This window comes from Physeter macrocephalus, chromosome 2, assembly GCF_002837175.3.
Source record: "Physeter macrocephalus isolate SW-GA chromosome 2, ASM283717v5, whole genome shotgun sequence".
In the NCBI taxonomy this organism is placed as follows: Eukaryota; Metazoa; Chordata; class Mammalia; order Artiodactyla; family Physeteridae; genus Physeter; species Physeter macrocephalus.
Window position 1 is genome coordinate 14232168 of NC_041215.1, and position 15346 is coordinate 14247513.

Genomic DNA, 15346 nt, shown 5'->3' on the forward strand with positions numbered 1-15346 from the left:
AGTGCCCCTGCATCCCCCAGGGAAGACAGGAACAGGCAGTGGGACGGCAGAGCCATTGCACTGGGCCACCAGGGCCACCCCTTCTAGTGGAGCCACACAGAGGAGAGCACATGAGCAAAATGTATCCCTCTCATCTTAGATGACTGTTACAACCCCCAACCCTCAGATCACCAACAGCTTGCCCCCATCCCTCCCCAGCCCAGTGGTCTTCCTTAGAGTGTGGTCCTGGTACCAGCAACATCAACGTCCCCTTCGAGCTCACTACAAATGCAGGTTCACAGGCCCACCGTGACCTGCTGAGGCAGACTCTCGGGATGGGGCCCAGGAGACCGGTTAACAGGCTCTACGTGTGATTCGTGCACGCACTGGAGTCTGAGAACTGCTGACTGGTTCATAGAGGGGATCATGGTGGGCACATGGGCAGGAGGAGCCTGTCTTCCCACTGCAGGCACCTGCACCCACTGTCCCTCCAATGCTGATGGCCCTGCCTGGCCCACACCCTCTTACCTTCAAGGGCTGTGTTTTCTTCTCCCTCTCCCATATCACCCAGCTCCTCCTTGGAGGTCTAGTGGGCATCAGCCTGAGTGGAATCTTGGCCTTCTACCGCGTGGAGTAAAGGACGTTGCCCTGGCCCAGGGCTCAGGCCAAAGCCCTTGCGGGCACCCTTAATGCCCCACCCCTCACTCGTATGCCCACATCTGCAGCAAGCCCTGGTGGCCTCCCTCCAGAAGACCCTGGGGGGCCACAATATACAAAGAGAAAATGACCAGAATTTTCCAAAATTAAACATTTTAAATATAAAATCTTTACATTCTCAGATTCAGGAAACCAGTGAGCCCAAATCAGGATAAATAAACCTAAGTCTAAAACTAAAAAAATCACCGTCAAAATGCAGAACATTAGAGACTCAGTGAAGATCATAAAAAGCAATGCAAAGAAGATAAAAACACAACACAAAAAAGAAAAAAGCAATTAGGCTGAGAGCTGGTTTCACAACTGCAAGAATGGAAGTCAGAAGATAAAGAATAGGCTCAAATTGCTGAGAGAAGATGGCTAATCTGTGATGACCGATTCTGTGCCCAGCAAAAGAACAAAATTAGAAGTTTAACAATAGCAGACCCTCACGAAGCAACTTGGCATACAACAAGAAGGAGGTTCAGGACTTCCCTGGTGGTTGAGTGGTTAAGAATCCGCCTTCCAATGCAGCACACACAGGTTTGAGCCCTGGTCTGGGATGATCCCACATGCTGCAGAGCAACTAAGCCCATGCGCCACAACTGCTGCATCCTGCGTGCTGCAACTACTGAAGCCCATGTACCTAGAGCCTGTGCTCCACAACAAGAGAAGCCACCACAAAATGAGAAGCCTGCGCACCGCAACGAAGAGTAGCCACCCACTCTCCACAACTAGAGAAAGCCCATGCACAGCAACGAAGACCCAACACTGCCAACAACAACAACAAAAAAGGATCCAATGCAGGAGGAAGAAAGGAGACTTGAGGATTGCTGAAAAAGCTTGGAAAACATTGGGACTATCTAAACTATCATTGACTGTATAAAGCAGTGGTAATGATGAGTTAGTAATGTCTGAGTAGTAACATAAGGTACAAGTAAAATTCTGGACAGCATCCTGCAAAATAGATAGGCAGTTGGCATCGATACCTCCCAAGGTTTTTATACTGTTTGGGAAGAAGATGGACTAAAGTCTAAAAAACTATATATTCTTGTATAACTTCCAAACCAGTGGTTGGGAAACAGTTTAAAGAAAATTTTAACAAACCAACAGGAAAGGAGAGAGGAGCATGAAAAAGCGGGATAAATACAAGGTGTCCTAAGAATCTTTTAATAATAACACTTAAAACTGCACAACTTTTCACACTGTGCCATAGAAACCACAAAATAAGATTGTAGAAATAAATCCAAATGTTAGGAATCACAATAAATGTAAATGAAGCAAACCTGCTAGTTTAAGATACAAAATCCAGCTATATCCTTGTGAAATATACACCTGAAATATAAGTACACAACACAGTTAAAAGGAAAATAATGCTAACCAATACCAAAATAAACCTCATGTAGTTATATTAATATCAGACCAAATAGACTTCAGGCCAAAAAAAAAAGTGTACTAGACCCTGAAACACTTTTCACAAATTCCCAAGAATTCTTGGTATTAGAGTCCACATTCTCTAAGGAATTCTCAAGAGAATTAAGTTAGAATTCAACAACAAATGAATTTCTTTAAAATATTTACAAATATAATTAGTTTTCTTTTTTTTTCCAAATTAGCGAAGTTTTACTTCAATGTTATGTTTGCTCATAAATGACTCTAAAAAGCTAATATGCAAGAGGCTGACACGCTGTGGTCTAAAGGCAATGTCGAGGCCACTGAGAATATCCCTCAGACAAGAGGCTCTGCTCAAAATCTCCCCCACCTGGGGTGAGGGCAGCAGGAGGGGGGTCTGGGACAGAGGGATAAATGCATCGTCTTAGCTCTGCCATTAGGGCTGGCAGCCTGGGACCCCAAGCTGGTCAATCAGAGTTCGACTGCTTGGAGCTTCCAAAGCTGCCCAAATGTTTGGGTGTTTGGGGGAGATGCTGAGGCTTTGGGAGGGCCCATGTGCCAGCTGAGAGGGCCCTTGGCCAGCCCCCTCCTCCTACTCCAGCCCCAGGGAGAGCGCAACTCCCTGCTGGCCCAGCCTGCTGTACCCTGGGGTCGAAGCAGCCTCTCACCCAGCAGCCCCTCCCAAGAGGGGGTGGGGAAGGGCATCTCCAGTGAGGCCCAGACAGGAATCTGCCCTAAAGGTGGCTGACAGCGGCCCACCTGTAACAGAGCCCTGCTCCCAAAGGGGCCCCTTGGGGACCAGCCCAGCGGGGTGACCTCCCAGGCACGGGCAGGCCAGGTTGAACCCGGCCCGCAGCAGGAGATGTGGGGGAGAGTGGTGTTAACAGACAACAGCAGGAGGGGTGGGTGCGGACAGGGCATGGTGAGTGTGGGGCGGAGCCAGCAGCCCGGGCCCGCCCATCAGAAGGCGAAGGAGCGCTCGTTGGGGTGGCCCACGCTGTCCAGGTTGGGCAGGCAGGCATACTGGATCATGCACGGGGGTCCGCACATCAGCACCAGTGGCTCCTCCTCCAGGGGCGGAAGGTGGTCCTGGATCATCTCGTTCACAAAGCCCTGGCTGTAGTCCCAGGCTTCAGGGGCTCTGTCCACCGTGTACCAGAGCTTGAAGCACTCAGAATGTTCGTTCTTCAGTTCCTCCAGCTCCGGCCGCAGCAGGAGGTCCTTCTCAGCCTGGTTGGCAAAGCGCAGGTGGCACACGGTGTAATCATCCATGGCCTTCATGATGGCGCAGATCACCTGCAGCATTGGGGTGATGCCCGTTCCTCCCGCAAACATGCCCACAGACTTCACTTCACTTGATGACAGGGTTGGTTTTCTTGTCCGCACAGATGGCAAACTTTCCTTTGCCCTGGTAGACCAGCAGCCCATTTGGGCCTCGGAACTCAATGGTGCCTCCAATCTTCATGCTTTACAGGTACTGGGACATCTTCCCACCAGCGGGAAACTTGGGGTGGGTGTCTTTGAAGTAAACCTTGATGACCAGGTCCACAAAGCCCTTGTCATCGCTGGAGACGGGCGTGTAGGGCCGAATGACCAGGTTCCCATCGATTCGAGCCGAGAGATAGATGTGCTAGCCCTACGGGGAGGCCCAGGATGTGCTGGGGCGACGGTAGAGCAAAGTGGGACCATCAGGTGTCAAGGCTGATGACCTCCTTGTCGATCAGCTGCAGCAGGTACTTGATGTCCACGTTCTCAAGGGTGATGGGGTGGAGCTTTGGAACAGCTTCATGAGCAGGCTGTACAGGAACCAGACTGGGGAGAGGACCACGTGGCCCAACGTGCTCAGCCGGGCCCCCGTGGTGGCTCTGCTCTGCTCTAGCTCCACCGCCACCGCCAAGACTGCCACGCCCCGGGCCTGCCTCCCCCACCGCCACGTCACCAAGCCCAAATATAGTTTTTAAGAATACTTCTAAATTACCATGTGTAATTAAAGAAGAAAATGTAATGGAAATTAGAAAATACCAGTGATTTTTTAAAATCTGGATGCAGGTTACATGAGTGTTCTCACTTTTGAAAATTCATCAAGCATTTATGATTGCTCACTCTCCTGTATATATGTTACACTTCAGTAAAATTTATAAAGAAAAGAAAGACAACAAATCTGTAAAGCAGCTGGGGGTGAAAAACACATTAACTTCAAAAGTGTGACAAGGTAAGCAGCCTACTTTTCATCAGCAACAAAGGAAGCCAGATGAAAGCAAAATGACATTTTCAATGTGCTGAAAGAAAACTGCCAACCCAACAAAAATATTTCAAGAATGAGGTTGAAATAAGAACTTTTTCAGACAAAGCCTGTAAGAGTTTGCCAGCAGCCAACTCACACTAAAGAAAATTCTAAATTATATTACTTCGGGCAAAAAGAAAGTGATCCCAGATGGAAGGTCAAGATGTAAGAAGGAATAAAGAATAAAGAAGGAGTAAATACATGGGAAAACCTAAACAAACATAGGTTGCATAAAACAATAATAATGTTTCCTGGAGTTAAAAAAAGTGATAGAATTAAAATGTACAACAGAAAAAAAAAAAGTCCTCAGGGAGTAAATGGAGTTAAAGTGTTCCAAGTCCACGATTGTGTGGGACAAAAGTAAAAAACAGGGCTTCCCTGGTGGTGCAGTAGTTGAGAGTCCACCTGCCGATGCAGGGGACACGGGTTCATGCCCCAGTCCGGGAGGATCCCACATGCCGCGGAGCAGCTGGGCCCGTGAGCCATGGCTGCTGAGCTTGCGCATCCGGAGCCTGTGCTCTGCAATGGGAGAGGCCACAACAGTGAGAGGCCCGCGTACCAAAAAAAAAAAAAAAAAAGTTAAAAACATCCATGAAATCTGCATTTTGATAAGCATGCATTATAACTTCTAAAGGAATCACTACAATAATAAAAGCAGAATTGTAACTTCCAACTGTTCAGAGGGAAGACAATGATTTTTTTTTTTGTGGTACGCGGGCCTCTCACTGTTGTGGCCTCTCCCGTTGCAGAGCACAGGCTCCAGATGCTCAGGCTCAGCGGCCATGGCTCACGGGCCTAGCCGCTCCGCTGCATGTGGGATCTTGCTGGACCGGGGCACAAACCCGCATCCCCTGCATCAGCAGGCGGACTCTCAACCACTGCGCCACCAGGGAAGCCCCCAATGATTTTTTTAAAAAGCCACAGACAACCTAAAAGGAGGCCAGAGAGGCCAGAGAGGGGATAAAAAGGAACATAGAAAGGGTAAAAATAGAAAGTAAATTAATAGGGTAGATTTAAATCTAGATTTAAGTGTGATATCAGTTATTACATTAAATGTAAATGGACTATACACTCCAGCTAAAGGTCAGTTTGTCAAACTGGATTTTTAAAAATTTCAACTCTATGTTATTTATGAGACATATAAAAACCATTAAAATACAGAAAGTTAAAAAATAACAGGATGGGGCTTCCCTGGTGGCGCAGTGGTTGGGAATCTGCCTGCCAATGCAGGGGACACGGGTTCGAGCCCTGGTCTGGGAAGATCCCACATGCCGCGGAGCAACTAAGCCCATGAGCCACAACTACTGAGCCTGCGCGTCTGGAGCCTGTGCTCCGCAACAAGAGAGGCCACGATGGTGAGAGGCCCGCGCACCGCAATGAAGAGTGGCCCCCGCTCTCCGCAACTGGAGAAAGGCCTTAACACAGCAACGAAGACCCACCACAGCCAAAAATAAATAAATAAATTTATTTAAAAAATAAATAAATAAATAACAGGATGGGGACTTCCCTGGTGGTGCAGTGGTTAAGAATCCACCTGACAATGCAGGGTACACGGGTTCGAGCCCTGGTCCGGGAAGATCCCACATGCAGCCGAGCAACTAAGCCCATGCGCCACAACTACTGAGCCTGCGTGCTGCAACTAGTGAAGCCCGCGAGCCTAGAGCCTGTGCACTGCAACCAGAGAAAGCCTACATGCAGCAACGAAGACCCAACGCAGCCAAAGATAAAATTAATTAATTAATTAATTAAAATATGTATGTAACAGATGGGGAAAATAACCATAGAAATACCATAAGAAAGCTGGAATTGTTATATTAATATTAGACAGCATATGCTTTAAGGCAAAATCATTGCTGGAGATAAAGCGGGACATATTATTATTATAATAATAAAGGATTCATTTCATCAGGAAGATAAAAATATTTTTAATTTGTGTGACCCTAATAACATGGCCTCAAAATACATAAAGCAAAATTTGACACAACTACCAGGAGAGATAGTTAAATCCACAGTAATAATGAGCAATTTAAATTCATCTCTCTCAGCAGTTGATAGAACAAGTAAACCAAAAAAGTCAGTAAAGATACAGAATATTTGAACTATACAATTAATAAATTTTACCTAATGGGCCTGTATATGTAGAACATTATATTCAGCAGCTACAAAATACATTTTTCTTTGAAGCACACACTGGGTTATAAAGCAAGATTGAAGGAAATAGTCCCTTTACCAAAATGTTATTTAGTTAGGAATCAATTTTAAAACAATAATAAGAAAAATCTCCATTTTTTGGAAACCAGTTCTAAATAACCCATTGATCAAGGAAGAAATTTTAGGAAAATTATATTTTGGGAAATTAATTTTTAGGAAATAATTAAATTTTTGGAAAATTATCTTGAACTGAGAGATAATGAAAATACTTCATTTAAAAACTTGTGCAATGCAGCTAAAGTAGCATTTTGAAGGAAATTTGTAACCTTAAGTGTATTAATACTAGATATTAAAATATATGCAATATATGTTGCATATATGTAATATGTAATACAACATTATATATATTGATAAAATATATGTTATAAAGCATCTGTCTCCAGAATTTAGGAAAAGAACAAAATAAACCTAAGAGTATAGATAGGAAATAATAAAGAGCAGATATGAAGGAAATAGAAAACAAACATTCAAATAAAAAGAATCAACCAGTCAGCTATTTTAAAAGATGAATGAAATTGAAAAACTGCTGGAAATTTTGAGCAAGATGAAAAAAAGGCACTAATAGCTATTATTGGAAATGGGAAAATAAAAAAAACATTACTGTAGCTTTTGAAACATTAAAAAGATGAGAACAAGGCAAATGCCACTTCACAAAGACACTCAGCCCACTTTCTGTTTACCAAGCTGTGTGCCTGGCCCAGAGCTTCATCCACCTCAAGGAGGACTGTCTTTTTCTAATCCACCTGAAGATACCATATGGGCAAGGAGTACTGGATAAAGGGGTATTATGAACAACTTTATGCCAGCAAACTTGAAAATTTTAGATAACTTGGATAAATTCCTAGAGGGGAAAAAAACTGACTCAAAAGAAATGAAAAATCTGAATTGTTCTATAACTACTAAAGAAATTAAACTAGTCAAAACTCCAGATCCAGATGATTTTATTGGGAAAGTTTTACCAAACATTAAAGAAAAAATGGGCATCAAGACCTACTTAATGGATAGTGATTCAGACACACAACATAAACAGTGTGATTCCTTTGGGATGAAGTTCAAAAACAGGCTTAAACTAAACTATATTCTTCAGAGATGCTTCCAGAGGAAGGGAAAAACTCTAAAAAGCTAGATGAAGGTTAAGTCAGAACAGGGCTACCTGGGGGAGGGGGAGGAGAGGAGAAGGACCAGGGGGGGGTGTGTTGGGATGCTGCCCGTACTCTGTTTCTTGAGTGGATGGTGGTAACACAGATGTCTGCCTCATAATTCTGTTAAACTGTACATTTCTGTTTCATGTACTTTACAGTATGATATTATAATTCCCCCCCAATTTAATGTATTACAAATCAGATGACTCTAATTCCAGGCAATCAAAATGGTGGAAAACTCCCCAGTTTAGTCTTTGAAGCAGCCAGCACTTGAATACCCAGACCAGTTAAAGATAGGGGAAAAGGGGCTTCCCTGGTGGCGCAGTGGTTAAGAATCTGCCAGCCAATGCAAGGGACACCGGTTTGAGCCCTGGCCCGGGAAGATCTCACATGCCACGGAGCAACTAAGTCCCTGTGTCAAAATCTCCCCCACCTGGGGTGAGGGCAGCAGGAGGGGGGTCTGGGACAGAGGGATAAATGCATCGTCTTAGCTCTGCCATTAGGGCTGGCAGCCTGGGACCCCAAGCTGGTCAATCAGAGTTCGACTGCTTGGAGCTTCCAAAGCTGCCCAAATGTTTGGGTGTTTGGGGGAGATGCTGAGGCTTTGGGAGGGCCCATGTGCCAGCTGAGAGGGCCCTTGGCCAGCCCCCTCCTCCTACTCCAGCCCCAGGGAGAGCGCAACTCCCTGCTGGCCCAGCCTGCTGTACCCTGGGGTCGAAGCAGCCTCTCACCCAGCAGCCCCTCCCAAGAGGGGGTGGGGAAGGGCATCTCCAGTGAGGCCCAGACAGGAATCTGCCCTAAAGGTGGCTGACAGCGGCCCACCTGTAACAGAGCCCTGCTCCCAAAGGGGCCCCTTGGGGACCAGCCCAGCGGGGTGACCTCCCAGGCACGGGCAGGCCAGGTTGAACCCGGCCCGCAGCAGGAGATGTGGGGGAGAGTGGTGTTAACAGACAACAGCAGGAGGGGTGGGTGCGGACAGGGCATGGTGAGTGTGGGGCGGAGCCAGCAGCCCGGGCCCGCCCATCAGAAGGCGAAGGAGCGCTCGTTGGGGTGGCCCACGCTGTCCAGGTTGGGCAGGCAGGCATACTGGATCATGCACGGGGGTCCGCACATCAGCACCAGTGGCTCCTCCTCCAGGGGCGGAAGGTGGTCCTGGATCATCTCGTTCACAAAGCCCTGGCTGTAGTCCCAGGCTTCAGGGGCTCTGTCCACCGTGTACCAGAGCTTGAAGCACTCAGAATGTTCGTTCTTCAGTTCCTCCAGCTCCGGCCGCAGCAGGAGGTCCTTCTCAGCCTGGTTGGCAAAGCGCAGGTGGCACACGGTGTAATCATCCATGGCCTTCATGATGGCGCAGATCACCTGCAGCATTGGGGTGATGCCCGTTCCTCCCGCAAACATGCCCACAGACTTCACTTCACTTGATGACAGGGTTGGTTTTCTTGTCCGCACAGATGGCAAACTTTCCTTTGCCCTGGTAGACCAGCAGCCCATTTGGGCCTCGGAACTCAATGGTGCCTCCAATCTTCATGCTTTACAGGTACTGGGACATCTTCCCACCAGCGGGAAACTTGGGGTGGGTGTCTTTGAAGTAAACCTTGATGACCAGGTCCACAAAGCCCTTGTCATCGCTGGAGACGGGCGTGTAGGGCCGAATGACCAGGTTCCCATCGATTCGAGCCGAGAGATAGATGTGCTAGCCCTACGGGGAGGCCCAGGATGTGCTGGGGCGACGGTAGAGCAAAGTGGGACCATCAGGTGTCAAGGCTGATGACCTCCTTGTCGATCAGCTGCAGCAGGTACTTGATGTCCACGTTCTCAAGGGTGATGGGGTGGAGCTTTGGAACAGCTTCATGAGCAGGCTGTACAGGAACCAGACTGGGGAGAGGACCACGTGGCCCAACGTGCTCAGCCGGGCCCCCGTGGTGGCTCTGCTCTGCTCTAGCTCCACCGCCACCGCCAAGACTGCCACGCCCCGGGCCTGCCTCCCCCACCGCCACGTCACCAAGCCCAAATATAGTTTTTAAGAATACTTCTAAATTACCATGTGTAATTAAAGAAGAAAATGTAATGGAAATTAGAAAATACCAGTGATTTTTTAAAATCTGGATGCAGGTTACATGAGTGTTCTCACTTTTGAAAATTCATCAAGCATTTATGATTGCTCACTCTCCTGTATATATGTTACACTTCAGTAAAATTTATAAAGAAAAGAAAGACAACAAATCTGTAAAGCAGCTGGGGGTGAAAAACACATTAACTTCAAAAGTGTGACAAGGTAAGCAGCCTACTTTTCATCAGCAACAAAGGAAGCCAGATGAAAGCAAAATGACATTTTCAATGTGCTGAAAGAAAACTGCCAACCCAACAAAAATATTTCAAGAATGAGGTTGAAATAAGAACTTTTTCAGACAAAGCCTGTAAGAGTTTGCCAGCAGCCAACTCACACTAAAGAAAATTCTAAATTATATTACTTCGGGCAAAAAGAAAGTGATCCCAGATGGAAGGTCAAGATGTAAGAAGGAATAAAGAATAAAGAAGGAGTAAATACATGGGAAAACCTAAACAAACATAGGTTGCATAAAACAATAATAATGTTTCCTGGAGTTAAAAAAAGTGATAGAATTAAAATGTACAACAGAAAAAAAAAAAGTCCTCAGGGAGTAAATGGAGTTAAAGTGTTCCAAGTCCACGATTGTGTGGGACAAAAGTAAAAAACAGGGCTTCCCTGGTGGTGCAGTAGTTGAGAGTCCACCTGCCGATGCAGGGGACACGGGTTCATGCCCCAGTCCGGGAGGATCCCACATGCCGCGGAGCCTCTCATTTTCTCTTGCAAGCATTCCTATCAGCCTTTCATCCTCTTCATTCTAGGAAATCACTCTTGGCAAGTAACCAATGACCTCTACTTTGTTTAATCCAATCTTAGTCCCGTGCTTAACTAACCTACCACCAGCGTTTGACTTAAGTAACTCACTCCTTGAAACACTTCATTTGGCTTCCACGGCACTACCCTCTTGGTTTTCCTACCTTTTCAATCTTCTTGATTGGTTTCTTTTAATCTTCTGACCTCTAAATGCTGGGAGTGACCCAAGGTGGTGTCCTTGGCACCACTTTTCTATCTATATTTTACTCCCTAAGGACATATAATATCATGGCTTTAAATAGCCATCCTTATACTGTATCCTCCCAAATTTCTATCACCAGCTCCAACCTCTCTGCACTGCAGACCTGTAGATTCAACTGCTTATATGACATCTCCATCTGGATATTCAACAGACCTTCTCAAAATCTCAAAACTAACATACCCGGGCTTCCCTGGTGGCGCAGTGGTTGGGAATCTGCCTGCCAATGCAGGGGACACGGGTTCGAGCCCTGGTCTGGGAAGATCCCACATGCCGCGGAGCAACTAAGCCCATGAGCCACAACTACTGAGCCTGCGCGTCTGGAGCCTGTGCTCCGCAACAAGAGAGGCCACGATGGTGAGAGGCCCGCGCACCGCAATGAAGAGTGGCCCCCGCTCTCCGCAACTGGAGAAAGGCCTTAACACAGCAACGAAGACCCACCACAGCCAAAAATAAATAAATAAATTTATTTAAAAAATAAATAAATAAATAACAGGATGGGGACTTCCCTGGTGGTGCAGTGGTTAAGAATCCACCTGACAATGCAGGGTACACGGGTTCGAGCCCTGGTCCGGGAAGATCCCACATGCAGCCGAGCAACTAAGCCCATGCGCCACAACTACTGAGCCTGCGTGCTGCAACTAGTGAAGCCCGCGAGCCTAGAGCCTGTGCACTGCAACCAGAGAAAGCCTACATGCAGCAACGAAGACCCAACGCAGCCAAAGATAAAATTAATTAATTAATTAATTAAAATATGTATGTAACAGATGGGGAAAATAACCATAGAAATACCATAAGAAAGCTGGAATTGTTATATTAATATTAGACAGCATATGCTTTAAGGCAAAATCATTGCTGGAGATAAAGCGGGACATATTATTATTATAATAATAAAGGATTCATTTCATCAGGAAGATAAAAATATTTTTAATTTGTGTGACCCTAATAACATGGCCTCAAAATACATAAAGCAAAATTTGACACAACTACCAGGAGAGATAGTTAAATCCACAGTAATAATGAGCAATTTAAATTCATCTCTCTCAGCAGTTGATAGAACAAGTAAACCAAAAAAGTCAGTAAAGATACAGAATATTTGAACTATACAATTAATAAATTTTACCTAATGGGCCTGTATATGTAGAACATTATATTCAGCAGCTACAAAATACATTTTTCTTTGAAGCACACACTGGGTTATAAAGCAAGATTGAAGGAAATAGTCCCTTTACCAAAATGTTATTTAGTTAGGAATCAATTTTAAAACAATAATAAGAAAAATCTCCATTTTTTGGAAACCAGTTCTAAATAACCCATTGATCAAGGAAGAAATTTTAGGAAAATTATATTTTGGGAAATTAATTTTTAGGAAATAATTAAATTTTTGGAAAATTATCTTGAACTGAGAGATAATGAAAATACTTCATTTAAAAACTTGTGCAATGCAGCTAAAGTAGCATTTTGAAGGAAATTTGTAACCTTAAGTGTATTAATACTAGATATTAAAATATATGCAATATATGTTGCATATATGTAATATGTAATACAACATTATATATATTGATAAAATATATGTTATAAAGCATCTGTCTCCAGAATTTAGGAAAAGAACAAAATAAACCTAAGAGTATAGATAGGAAATAATAAAGAGCAGATATGAAGGAAATAGAAAACAAACATTCAAATAAAAAGAATCAACCAGTCAGCTATTTTAAAAGATGAATGAAATTGAAAAACTGCTGGAAATTTTGAGCAAGATGAAAAAAAGGCACTAATAGCTATTATTGGAAATGGGAAAATAAAAAAAACATTACTGTAGCTTTTGAAACATTAAAAAGATGAGAACAAGGCAAATGCCACTTCACAAAGACACTCAGCCCACTTTCTGTTTACCAAGCTGTGTGCCTGGCCCAGAGCTTCATCCACCTCAAGGAGGACTGTCTTTTTCTAATCCACCTGAAGATACCATATGGGCAAGGAGTACTGGATAAAGGGGTATTATGAACAACTTTATGCCAGCAAACTTGAAAATTTTAGATAACTTGGATAAATTCCTAGAGGGGAAAAAAACTGACTCAAAAGAAATGAAAAATCTGAATTGTTCTATAACTACTAAAGAAATTAAACTAGTCAAAACTCCAGATCCAGATGATTTTATTGGGAAAGTTTTACCAAACATTAAAGAAAAAATGGGCATCAAGACCTACTTAATGGATAGTGATTCAGACACACAACATAAACAGTGTGATTCCTTTGGGATGAAGTTCAAAAACAGGCTTAAACTAAACTATATTCTTCAGAGATGCTTCCAGAGGAAGGGAAAAACTCTAAAAAGCTAGATGAAGGTTAAGTCAGAACAGGGCTACCTGGGGGAGGGGGAGGAGAGGAGAAGGACCAGGGGGGGGTGTGTTGGGATGCTGCCCGTACTCTGTTTCTTGAGTGGATGGTGGTAACACAGATGTCTGCCTCATAATTCTGTTAAACTGTACATTTCTGTTTCATGTACTTTACAGTATGATATTATAATTCCCCCCCAATTTAATGTATTACAAATCAGATGACTCTAATTCCAGGCAATCAAAATGGTGGAAAACTCCCCAGTTTAGTCTTTGAAGCAGCCAGCACTTGAATACCCAGACCAGTTAAAGATAGGGGAAAAGGGGCTTCCCTGGTGGCGCAGTGGTTAAGAATCTGCCAGCCAATGCAAGGGACACCGGTTTGAGCCCTGGCCCGGGAAGATCTCACATGCCACGGAGCAACTAAGTCCCTGTGCCACAACTTCTGAGCCTGTGCTCAAGAGCCCGCAAGCCACAACTACTGAGCCCACGTGCCACAACTACCGAAGCCTGCGTGCCTAGAGCCCGTGCTCTGCAACAAGAGAAGCCACAATGAGAAGCCCGCGTACCACAACGAACAGTAGCCCCCTCTCGCCGCAACTAGAGAAAGCCCGTGCGCAGCAACGAAGACCCAATGCAGCCAAAAATAAAAACAAACAAATAAATAAATAAAATTTTTTTTAAGATAGGGGGGAAAAAGGAAACTGTAGATGAGCCTTACTTTAGAAGCAAAACTTTTAAACAAAATATTAGCAACCAGAATTGAGCAGCAAGTCAATACTACAACATGCTCTGACTAAGCAAGGTTTATTCCAGGAAGGATATGGGTTCCACAGAGCCCACTCGATCCACATAACTCATCCACCACCAAACTGAACCATATCAGTAAATTTGGGAAAGGAATGCTTAAGACACAGCAGACTTTTCTAATAGAAACAGGTGTAGGGATAGAAGGAAGCTACTTCCCCATCATAAACGATCCCCATTTACCATCAAACATCAGAAAGTGCCCCTCTCGGAGATCCTAGTAGACAAGCACAGAAGGAAAGGCTTTCTCTGGCACAGGCACAGAGCTGGCAGGAAGGGCCAGTAATCGATGCCCCCCTAAGCCCGCTATGGTTTCACAGCCCTGCCTCAGAAATGCTGAATTTTAATTAGAGGCTAAAGTAACGATGTCATTGTCCTATGGCCCTGGCCCAAATTCCATCACAAGTCCCCTGTATACCCCTCACACAAGCACAAATGGTCCAAGAACACTCACCATAGCTCTGGAAGAGCTAACAATGGGAAATAACCAAATGGGAGCTGGTGGGATGATGGCAGAACAGTTGTCAATTTATCCAGGCACATATTCTGCTCACTCAGTGAATGGCCCAGGGCTGGGTATGCTGACACGGCCACATCTCTCAGTTACGCCCAGTGGTCTCTACCAAAGCTGACCATTTGCCCAGCCTGCGACTCTACATTTCCACCTCTGGGCATTCACCCAAGAGAATCGAGCACACATGCCACGAAAAGACAGGGGCTCAAATGTTCACAGCAGCCTGACACATGATAGCCCCAGACTAGAAACACAAGGTGTAGATGAGCCACACAGTGGAATATTATACAGTGACAAAAAAAGCAGACGGGCTCTCCCCACGCCACCACAGAACGGATCACAGGCACGAGCGAAAGCAGCTGCTGCTGGGACTAGGAGGCTACTGATTGGAGGGAACCTTCAGGAATGATAGGAAAGCTCTACATTGTGACCTGGGTGCTGCTTACACACGTGTAAGTCGCATGCACTGAAGACATGCGCTTTAAACACTTTATGTGCACGTGTTATACCCCAGTTTTTCAAAGTTTAAAAATAAACTGAAAAACTAATAGCTAAAAATATATAAACCTTGTTAATGAAATGAGCAAACTGCAGGAGGATGTTCCCCCCCCCCTTATTTATACAAAGTTTAAAATCACATAAAACAACACTTGGACATCTATGGTCACATAGTATATAATAAAATATAAAGTCCCTCCTCGCCTGAGGGATCCCACATGCCGCGGAGCAGCTGGGCCCGTGAGCCATGGCTGCTGAGCTTGCGCATCCGGAGCCTGTGCTCTGCAATGGGAGAGGCCACAACAGTGAGAGGCCCGCGTACCAAAAAAAAAAAAAAAAAGTTAAAAACATCCATGAAATCTGCATTTTGA

The 15346-nt window shown here is 45.0% G+C and overlaps 2 pseudogenes; both read right to left on the bottom strand.

The window, feature by feature from the left end:
- Positions 1-3024: 3024 nt before the first annotated feature.
- LOC102994417 (NADH-cytochrome b5 reductase 3-like) lies at positions 3025-3922 on the bottom strand (annotated as a pseudogene).
- Positions 3923-8724: 4802 nt separating this feature from the next.
- Positions 8725-9622, bottom strand: LOC112067637 (NADH-cytochrome b5 reductase 3-like; annotated as a pseudogene).
- Between the last annotated feature and the right edge of the window lie 5724 nt (positions 9623-15346).